Source organism: Oncorhynchus keta, unplaced genomic scaffold (genome assembly GCF_023373465.1).
Source record: "Oncorhynchus keta strain PuntledgeMale-10-30-2019 unplaced genomic scaffold, Oket_V2 Un_contig_4700_pilon_pilon, whole genome shotgun sequence".
Lineage (NCBI taxonomy): Eukaryota > Metazoa > Chordata > Actinopteri > Salmoniformes > Salmonidae > Oncorhynchus > Oncorhynchus keta.
The window spans coordinates 27,635-38,358 of record NW_026287905.1 but is presented as its reverse complement, the minus strand read 5'-3'; the positions used below and the strand labels follow the sequence as shown (position 1 = coordinate 38,358).

Sequence of the window (10,724 nt, the reverse complement as noted above, 5' to 3'; positions counted from 1 at the left end):
TAAACCTCAACTAGCCGGTTAGTGTATTTCCGATCAGTGGTCGGCACATTGAAAACCCTAAACCTCAACTAGCCGGTTAGTGTATTTCCGATCAGTGGTCGGCACATTGAAAACCCTAAACCTCAACTAGCCGGTTAGTGTATTTCCGATCAGTGGTCGGCACATTGAAAACCCTAAACCTCAACTAGCCGGTTAGTGTATTTCTGATCAGTGGTCGGCACATTGAAAACCCTAAACCTCAACTAGCCGGTTAGTGTATTTCTGATCAGTGGTCGGCACATTGAAAACCCTAAACCTCAACTAGCCGGTTAGTGTATTTCTGATCAGTGGTCGGCACATTGAAAACCCTAAACCTCAACTAGCCGGTTAGTGTATTTCTGATCAGTGGTCGGCACATTGAAAACCCTAAACCTCAACTAGCCGGTTAGTGTATTTCTGATCAGTGGTCGGCACATTGAAAACCCTAAACCTCAACTAGCCGGTTAGTGTATTTCTGATCAGTGGTCGGCACATTGAAAACCCTAAACCTCAACTAGCCGGTTAGTGTATTTCTGATCAGTGGTCGGCAATTGAAAACCCTAAACCTCAACTAGCCGGTTAGTGTATTTCTGATCAGTGGTCGCGCACATTGAAAACCCTAAACCTCAACTAGCCGGTTAGTGTATTTCTGATCACATTGAAAACCCTAAACCTCAACTAGCCGGTTAGTGTATTTCTGATCAGTGGTCGGCACATTGAAAACCCTAAACCTCAACTAGCCGGTCAGTGTATTTCTGATCAGTGGTCGGCACATTGAAAACCCTAAACCTCAACTAGCCGGTCAGTGTATTTCTGATCAGTGGTCGGCACATTGAAAACCCTAAACCTCAACTAGCCGGTCAGTGTATTTCTGATCAGTGGTCGGCACATTGAAAACCCTAAACCTCAACTAGCCGGTCAGTGTATTTCTGATCAGTGGTCGGCACATTGAAAACCCTAAACCTCAACTAGCCGGTCAGTGTATTTCTGATCAGTGGTCGGCACATTGAAAACCCTAAACCTCAACTAGCCGGTTAGTGTAAAACCCCTAAACCTCAACTAGCCGGTTAGTGTATTTCTGATCAGTGGTCGGCACATTGAAAACCCTAAACCTCAACTAGCCGGTTAGTGTATTTCTGATCAGTGGTCGGCACATTGAAAACCCTAAACCTCAACTAGCCGGTTAGTGTATTTCCGATCAGTGGTCGGCACATTGATTGTATTTCGATCAGTGGTCGGCACATTGAAAACCCTAAACCTCAACTAGCCGGTTAGTGTATTTCTGATCAGTGGTCGGCACATTGAAAACCCTAAACCTCAACTAGCCGGTTAGTGTATTTCTGATCAGTGGTCGGCACATTGAAAACCCTAAACCTCAACTAGCCGGTTAGTGTATTTCTGATCAGTGGTCGGCACATTGAAAACCCTAAACCTCAACTAGCCGGTTAGTGTATTTCTGATCAGTGGTCGGCACATTGAAAACCCTAAACCTCAACTAGCCGAATTTCTGATCAGTGGTCGGCACATTGAAAACCCTAAACCTCAACTAGCCGGTTAGTGTATTTCTGATCAGTGGTCGGCACATTGAAAACCCTAAACCTCAACTAGCCGGTTAGTGTATTTCTGATCAGTGGTCGGCACATTGAAAACCCTAAACCTCAACTAGCCGGTTAGTGTATTTCTGATCAGTGGTCGGCACATTGAAAACCCTAAACCTCAACTAGCCGGTTAGTGTATTTCTGATCAGTGGTCGGCACATTGAAAACCCTAAACCTCAACTAGCCGGTTAGTGTATTTCTGATCAGTGGTCGGCACATTGAAAACCCTAAACCTCAACTAGCCGGTTAGTGTATTTCTGATCAGTGGTCGGCACATTGAAAACCCTAAACCTCAACTAGCCGGTTAGTGTATTTCTGATCAGTGGTCGGCACATTGAAAACCCTAAACCTCAACTAGCCGGTTAGTGTATTTCTGATCAGTGGTCGGCACATTGAAAACCCTAAACCTCAACTAGCCGGTTAGTGTATTTCCGATCAGTGGTCGGCACATTGAAAACCCTAAACCTCAACTAGCCGGTTAGTGTATTTCTGATCAGTGGTCGGCACATTGAAAACCCTAAACCTCAACTAGCCGGTTAGTGTATTTCCGATCAGTGGTCGGCACATTGAAAACCCTAAACCTCAACTAGCCGGTTAGTGTATTTCCGATCAGTGGTCGGCACATTGAAAACCCTAAACCTCAACTAGCCGGTTAGTGTATTTCCGATCAGTGGTCGGCACATTGAAAACCCTAAACCTCAACTAGCCGGTTAGTGTATTTCCGATCAGTGGTCGGCACATTGAAAACCCTAAACCTCAACTAGCCGGTTAGTGTATTTCCGATCAGTGGTCGGCACATTGAAAACCCTAAACCTCAACTAGCCGGTTAGTGTATTTCCGATCAGTGGTCGGCACATTGAAAACCCTAAACCTCAACTAGCCGGTTAGTGTATTTCCGATCAGTGGTCGGCACATTGAAAACCCTAAACCTCAACTAGCCGGTTAGTGTATTTCCGATCAGTGGTCGGCACATTGAAAACCCTAAACCTCAACTAGCCGGTTAGTGTATTTCCGATCAGTGGTCGGCACATTGAAAACCCTAAACCTCAACTAGCCGGTTAGTGTATTTCCGATCAGTGGTCGGCACATTGAAAACCCTAAACCTCAACTAGCCGGTTAGTGTATTTCCGATCAGTGGTCGGCACATTGAAAACCCTAAACCTCAACTAGCCGGTTAGTGTATTTCCGATCAGTGGTCGGCACATTGAAAACCCTAAACCTCAACTAGCCGGTTAGTGTATTTCTGATCAGTGGTCGGCACATTGAAAACCCTAAACCTCAACTAGCCGGTTAGTGTATTTCTGATCAGTGGTCGGCACATTGAAAACCCTAAACCTCAACTAGCCGGTTAGTGTATTTCTGATCAGTGGTCGGCACATTGAAAACCCTAAACCTCAACTAGCCGGTTAGTGTATTTCTGATCAGTGGTCGGCACATTGAAAACCCTAAACCCCAACTAGCCGGTTAGTGTATTTCTGATCAGTGGTCGGCACATTGAAAACCCTAAACCTCAACTAGCCGGTTAGTGTATTTCTGATCAGTGGTCGGCACATTGAAAACCCTAAACCTCAACTAGCCGGTTAGTGTATTTCTGATCAGTGGTCGGCACATTGAAAACCCTAAACCTCAACTAGCCGGTTAGTGTATTTCTGATCAGTGGTCGGCACATTGAAAACCCTAAACCTCAACTAGCCGGTTAGTGTATTTCTGATCAGTGGTCGGCACATTGAAAACCCTAAACCTCAACTAGCCGTTAGTGTATTTCTGATCAGTGGTCGGCACATTGAAAACCCTAAACCTCAACTAGCCGGTTAGTGTATTTCTGATCAGTGGTCGGCACATTGAAAACCCTAAACCTCAACTAGCCGGTTAGTGTATTTCCGATCAGTGGTCGGCACATTGAAAACCCTAAACCTCAACTAGCCGGTTAGTGTATTTCCGATCAGTGGTCGGCACATTGAAAACCCTAAACCTCAACTAGCCGGTTAGTGTATTTCCGATCAGTGGTCGGCACATTGAAAACCCTAAACCTCAACTAGCCGGTTAGTGTATTTCCGATCAGTGGTCGGCACATTGAAAACCCTAAACCTCAACTAGCCGGTTAGTGTATTTCCGATCAGTGGTCGGCACATTGAAAACCCTAAACCTCAACTAGCCGGTTAGTGTATTTCCGATCAGTGGTCGGCACATTGAAAACCCTAAACCTCAACTAGCCGGTTAGTGTATTTCCGATCAGTGGTCGGCACATTGAAAACCCTAAACCTCAACTAGCCGGTTAGTGTATTTCCGATCAGTGGTCACATTGAAAACCCTAAACCTCAACTAGCCGGTCAGTGTATTTCCGATCGGTGGTCGGCACATTGAAAACCCTAAACCTCAACTAGCCGGTTAGTGTATTTCCGATCGGTGGTCGGCACATTGAAAACCCTAAACCTCAACTAGCCGGTCAGTGTATTTCCGATCGGTGGTCGGCACATTGAAAACCCTAAACCTCAACTAGCCGGTCAGTGTATTTCCGATCGGTGGTCGGCACATTGAAAACCCTAAACCTCAACTAGCCGGTTAGTGTATTTCCGATCAGTGGTCGGCACATTGAAAACCCTAAACCTCAACTAGCCGGTTAGTGTATTTCCGATCAGTGGTCGGCACATTGAAAACCCTAAACCTCAACTAGCCGGTCAGTGTATTTCTGATCAGTGGTCGGCACATTGAAAACCCTAAACCTCAACTAGCCGGTTAGTGTATTTCTGATCAGTGGTCGGCACATTGAAAACCCTAAACCTCAACTAGCCGGTTAGTGTATTTCTGATCAGTGGTCGGCACATTGAAAACCCTAAACCTCAACTAGCCGGTTAGTGTATTTCTGATCAGTGGTCGGCACATTGAAAACCCTAAACCTCAACTAGCCGGTTAGTGTATTTCTGATCAGTGGTCGGCACATTGAAAACCCTAAACCTCAACTAGCCGGTTAGTGTATTTCTGATCAGTGGTCGGCACATTGAAAACCCTAAACCTCAACTAGCCGGTTAGTGTATTTCTGATCAGTGGTCGGCACATTGAAAACCCTAAACCTCAACTAGCCGGTTAGTGTATTTCTGATCAGTGGTCGGCACATTGAAAACCCTAAACCTCAACTAGCCGGTTAGTGTATTTCTGATCAGTGGTCGGCACATTGAAAACCCTAAACCTCAACTAGCCGGTTAGTGTATTTCTGATCAGTGGTCGGCACATTGAAAACCCTAAACCTCAACTAGCCGGTTAGTGTATTTCTGATCAGTGGTCGGCACATTGAAAACCCTAAACCTCAACTAGCCGGTTAGTGTATTTCTGATCAGTGGTCGGCACATTGAAAACCCTAAACCTCAACTAGCCGGTTAGTGTATTTCTGATCAGTGGTCGGCACATTGAAAACCCTAAACCTCAACTAGCCGGTTAGTGTATTTCCGATCAGTGGTCGGCACATTGAAAACCCTAAACCTCAACTAGCCGGTTAGTGTATTTCCGATCAGTGGTCGGCACATTGAAAACCCTAAACCTCAACTAGCCGGTTAGTGTATTTCCGATCAGTGGTCGGCACATTGAAAACCCTAAACCTCAACTAGCCGGTTAGTGTATTTCCGATCAGTGGTCGGCACATTGATCAGTGGTCAGTGGTCACATTGAAAACCCTAAACCTCAACTAGCCGGTTAGTGTATTTCCGATCAGTGGTCGGCACATTGAAAACCCTAAACCTCAACTAGCCGGTTAGTGTATTTCCGATCAGTGGTCGGCACATTGAAAACCCTAAACCTCAACTAGCCGGTTAGTGTATTTCCGATCAGTGGTCGGCACATTGAAAACCCTAAACCTCAACTAGCCGGTTAGTGTATTTCCGATCAGTGGTCGGCACATTGAAAACCCTAAACCTCAACTAGCCGGTTAGTGTATTTCCGATCAGTGGTCGGCACATTGAAAACCCTAAACCTCAACTAGCCGGTTAGTGTATTTCCGATCAGTGGTCGGCACATTGAAAACCCTAAACCTCAACTAGCCGGTTAGTGTATTTCTGATCAGTGGTCGGCACATTGAAAACCCTAAACCTCAACTAGCCGGTTAGTGTATTTCTGATCAGTGGTCGGCACATTGAAAACCCTAAACCTCAACTAGCCGGTTAGTGTATTTCTGATCAGTGGTCGGCACATTGAAAACCCTAAACCTCAACTAGCCGGTTAGTGTATTTCTGATCAGTGGTCGGCACATTGAAAACCCTAAACCTCAACTAGCCGGTTAGTGTATTTCTGATCAGTGGTCGGCACATTGAAAACCCTAAACCTCAACTAGCCGGTTAGTGTATTTCTGATCAGTGGTCGGCACATTGAAAACCCTAAACCTCAACTAGCCGGTTAGTGTATTTCTGATCAGTGGTCGGCACATTGAAAACCCTAAACCTCAACTAGCCGGTTAGTGTATTTCTGATCAGTGGTCGGCACATTGAAAACCCTAAACCTCAACTAGCCGGTTAGTATGTATTTCTGATCAGTGGTCGGCACATTGAAAACCCTAAACCTCAACTAGCCGGTTAGTGTATTTCTGATCAGTGGTCGGCACATTGAAAACCCTAAACCTCAACTAGCCGGTTAGTGTATTTCTGATCAGTGGTCGGCACATTGAAAACCCTAAACCTCAACTAGCCGGTTAGTGTATTTCTGATCAGTGGTCGGCACATTGAAAACCCTAAACCTCAACTAGCCGGTTAGTGTATTTCTGATCAGTGGTCGGCACATTGAAAACCCTAAACCTCAACTAGCCGGTTAGTGTATTTCTGATCAGTGGTCGGCACATTGAAAACCCTAAACCTCAACTAGCCGGTTAGTGTATTTCTGATCAGTGGTCGGCACATTGAAAACCCTAAACCTCAACTAGCCGGTTAGTGTATTTCTGATCAGTGGTCGGCACATTGAAAACCCTAAACCTCAACTAGCCGGTTAGTGTATTTCTGATCAGTGGTCGGCACATTGAAAACCCTAAACCTCAACTAGCCGGTTAGTGTATTTCTGATCAGTGGTCGGCACATTGAAAACCCTAAACCTCAACTAGCCGGTTAGTGTATTTCCGATCAGTGGTCGGCACAGTGAAAACCCTAAACCTCAACTAGCCGGTTAGTGTATTTCCGATCAGTGGTCGGCACATTGAAAACCCTAAACCTCAACTAGCCGGTTAGTGTATTTCTGATCAGTGGTCGGCACATTGAAAACCCTAAACCTCAACTAGCCGGTTAGTGTATTTCTGATCAGTGGTCGGCACATTGAAAACCCTAAACCTCAACTAGCCGGTTAGTGTATTTCTGATCAGTGGTCGGCACATTGAAAACCCTAAACCTCAACTAGCCGGTTAGTGTATTTCTGATCAGTGGTCGGCACATTGAAAACCCTAAACCTCAACTAGCCGGTTAGTGTATTTCTGATCAGTGGTCGGCACATTGAAAACCCTAAACCTCAACTAGCCGGTCAGTGTATTTCCGATCAGTGGTCGGCACATTGAAAACCCTAAACCTCAACTAGCCGGTTAGTGTATTTCCGATCAGTGGTCGGCACATTGAAAACCCTAAACCTCAACTAGCCGGTTAGTGTATTTCCGATCAGTGGTCGGCACATTGAAAACCCTAAACCTCAACTAGCCGGTTAGTGTATTTCCGATCAGTGGTCGGCACATTGAAAACCCTAAACCTCAACTAGCCGGTTAGTGTATTTCCGATCAGTGGTCGGCACATTGAAAACCCTAAACCTCAACTAGCCGGTTAGTGTATTTCCGATCAGTGGTCGGCACATTGAAAACCCTAAACCTCAACTAGCCGGTTAGTGTATTTCCGATCAGTGGTCGGCACATTGAAAACCCTAAACCTCAACTAGCCGGTTAGTGTATTTCCGATCAGTGGTCGGCACATTGAAAACCCTAAACCTCAACTAGCCGGTTAGTGTATTTCCGATCAGTGGTCGGCACATTGAAAACCCTAAACCTCAACTAGCCGGTTAGTGTATTTCCGATCAGTGGTCGGCACATTGAAAACCCTAAACCTCAACTAGCCGGTTAGTGTATTTCCGATCAGTGGTCGGCACATTGAAAACCCTAAACCTCAACTAGCCGGTTAGTGTATTTCCGATCAGTGGTCGGCACATTGAAAACCCTAAACCTCAACTAGCCGGTTAGTGTATTTCCGATCAGTGGTCGGCACATTGAAAACCCTAAACCTCAACTAGCCGGTTAGTGTATTTCCGATCAGTGGTCGGCACATTGAAAACCCTAAACCTCAACTAGCCGGTTAGTGTATTTCATCAGTGGTCGGCACATTGAAAACCCTAAACCTCAACTAGCCGGTTAGTGTATTTCCGATCAGTGGTCGGCACATTGAAAACCCTAAACCTCAACTAGCCGGTTAGTGTATTTCCGATCAGTGGTCGGCACATTGAAAACCCTAAACCTCAACTAGCCGGTTAGTGTATTTCCGATCAGTGGTCGGCACATTGAAAACCCTAAACCTCAACTAGCCGGTTAGTGTATTTCCGATCAGTGGTCGGCACATTGAAAACCCTAAACCTCAACTAGCCGGTTAGTGTATTTCTGATCAGTGGTCGGCACATTGAAAACCCTAAACCTCAACTAGCCGGTTAGTGTATTTCTGATCAGTGGTCGGCACATTGAAAACCCTAAACCTCAACTAGCCGGTTAGTGTATTTCTGATCAGTGGTCGGCACATTGAAAACCCTAAACCTCAACTAGCCGGTTAGTGTATTTCCGATCAGTGGTCGGCACATTGAAAACCCTAAACCTCAACTAGCCGGTTAGTGTATTTCCGATCAGTGGTCGGCACATTGAAAACCCTAAACCTCAACTAGCCGGTTAGTGTATTTCCGATCAGTGGTCGGCACATTGAAAACCCTAAACCTCAACTAGCCGGTTAGTGTATTTCCGATCAGTGGTCGGCACATTGAAAACCCTAAACCTCAACTAGCCGGTTAGTGTATTTCCGATCAGTGGTCGGCACATTGAAAACCCTAAACCTCAACTAGCCGGTTAGTGTATTTCCGATCAGTGGTCGGCACATTGAAAACCCTAAACCTCAACTAGCCGGTTAGTGTATTTCCGATCAGTGGTCGGCACATTGAAAACCCTAAACCTCAACTAGCCGGTTAGTGTATTTCTGATCAGTGGTCGGCACATTGAAAACCCTAAACCTCAACTAGCCGGTTAGTGTATTTCTGATCAGTGGTCGGCACATTGAAAACCCTAAACCTCAACTAGCCGGTTAGTGTATTTCTGATCAGTGGTCGGCACATTGAAAACCCTAAACCTCAACTAGCCGGTTAGTGTATTTCCTCAGTGGTCGGCACATTGAAAACCCTAAACCTCAACTAGCCGGTTAGTGTATTTCCGATCAGTGGTCGGCACATTGAAAACCCTAAACCTCAACTAGCCGGTTAGTGTATTTCCGATCAGTGGTCGGCACATTGAAAACCCTAAACCTAAACCTCAACTAGCCGGTTAGTGTATTTCCGATCAGTGGTCGGCACATTGAAAACCCTAAACCTCAACTAGCCGGTTAGTGTATTTCCGATCAGTGGTCGGCACATTGAAAACCCTAAACCTCAACTAGCCGGTTAGTGTATTTCCGATCAGTGGTCGGCACAGTGAAAACCCTAAACCTCAACTAGCCGGTTAGTGTATTTCCGATCAGTGGTCGGCACATTGAAAACCCTAAACCTCAACTAGCCGGTTAGTGTATTTCCGATCAGTGGTCGGCACATTGAAAACCCTAAACCTCAACTAGCCGGTTAGTGTATTTCCGATCAGTGGTCGGCACATTGAAAACCCTAAACCTCAACTAGCCGGTTAGTGTATTTCTGATCAGTGGTCGGCACAGTGAAAACCCTAAACCTCAACTAGCCGGTTAGTGTATTTCCGATCAGTGGTCGGCACAGTGAAAACCCTAAACCTCAACTAGCCGGTTAGTGTATTTCCGATCAGTGGTCGGCACAGTGAAAACCCTAAACCTCAACTAGCCGGTTAGTGTATTTCCGATCAGTGGTCGGCACAGTGAAAACCCTAAACCTCAACTAGCCGGTTAGTGTATTTCCGATCAGTGGTCGGCACATTGAAAACCCTAAACCTCAACTAGCCGGTTAGTGTATTTCCGATCAGTGGTCGGCACATTGAAAACCCTAAACCTCAACTAGCCGGTTAGTGTATTTCCGATCAGTGGTCGGCACATTGAAAACCCTAAACCTCAACTAGCCGGTTAGTGTATTTCCGATCAGTGGTCGGCACATTGAAAACCCTAAACCTCAACTAGCCGGTTAGTGTATTTCCGATCAGTGGTCGGCACATTGAAAACCCTAAACCTCAACTAGCCGGTTAGTGTATTTCCGATCAGTGGTCGGCACATTGAAAACCCTAAACCTCAACTAGCCGGTTAGTGTATTTCCGATCAGTGGTCGGCACATTGAAAACCCTAAACCTCAACTAGCCGGTTAGTGTATTTCCGATCAGTGGTCGGCACATTGAAAACCCTAAACCTCAACTAGCCGGTTAGTGTATTTCTGATCAGTGGTCGGCACATTGAAAACCCTAAACCTCAACTAGCCGGTTAGTGTATTTCTGATCAGTGGTCGGCACATTGAAAACCCTAAACCTCAACTAGCCGGTTAGTGTATTTCTGATCAGTGGTCGGCACATTGAAAACCCTAAACCTCAACTAGCCGGTTAGTGTATTTCTGATCAGTGGTCGGCACATTGAAAACCCTAAACCTCAACTAGCCGGTTAGTGTATTTCTGATCAGTGGTCGGCACATTGAAAACCCTAAACCTCAACTAGCCGGTTAGTGTATTTCTGATCAGTGGTCGGCACATTGAAAACCCTAAACCTCAACTAGCCGGTTAGTGTATTTCTGATCAGTGGTCGGCACATTGAAAACCCTAAACCTCAACTAGCCGGTTAGTGTATTTCTGATCAGTGGTCGGCACATTGAAAACCCTAAACCTCAACTAGCCGGTTAGTGTATTTCTGATCAGTGGTCGGCACATTGAAAACCCTAAACCTCAACTAGCCGGTTAGTGTATTTCCGATCAGTGGT

General features: G+C 45.8%; 1 long non-coding RNA gene across 2 annotated transcripts in view; it reads right to left on the bottom strand.

The window, feature by feature from the left end:
• Positions 1-700: 700 nt before the first annotated feature.
• The window catches only part of LOC127924874 (uncharacterized), a 36,324-nt gene continuing 26,300 nt past the window's right edge, over positions 701-10,724 (bottom strand). The window contains exons 3-4 of one of the 2 annotated variants that reach the window (XR_008119109.1): positions 4,282-4,339; positions 701-1,039 (exon numbers count right to left, since the gene is read on the bottom strand). This is a non-coding gene — a long non-coding RNA (uncharacterized LOC127924874). The remainder of the gene's footprint in view (positions 1,040-4,281; positions 4,340-10,724) is intronic. The other variant, XR_008119110.1, reaches the window with a different exon arrangement.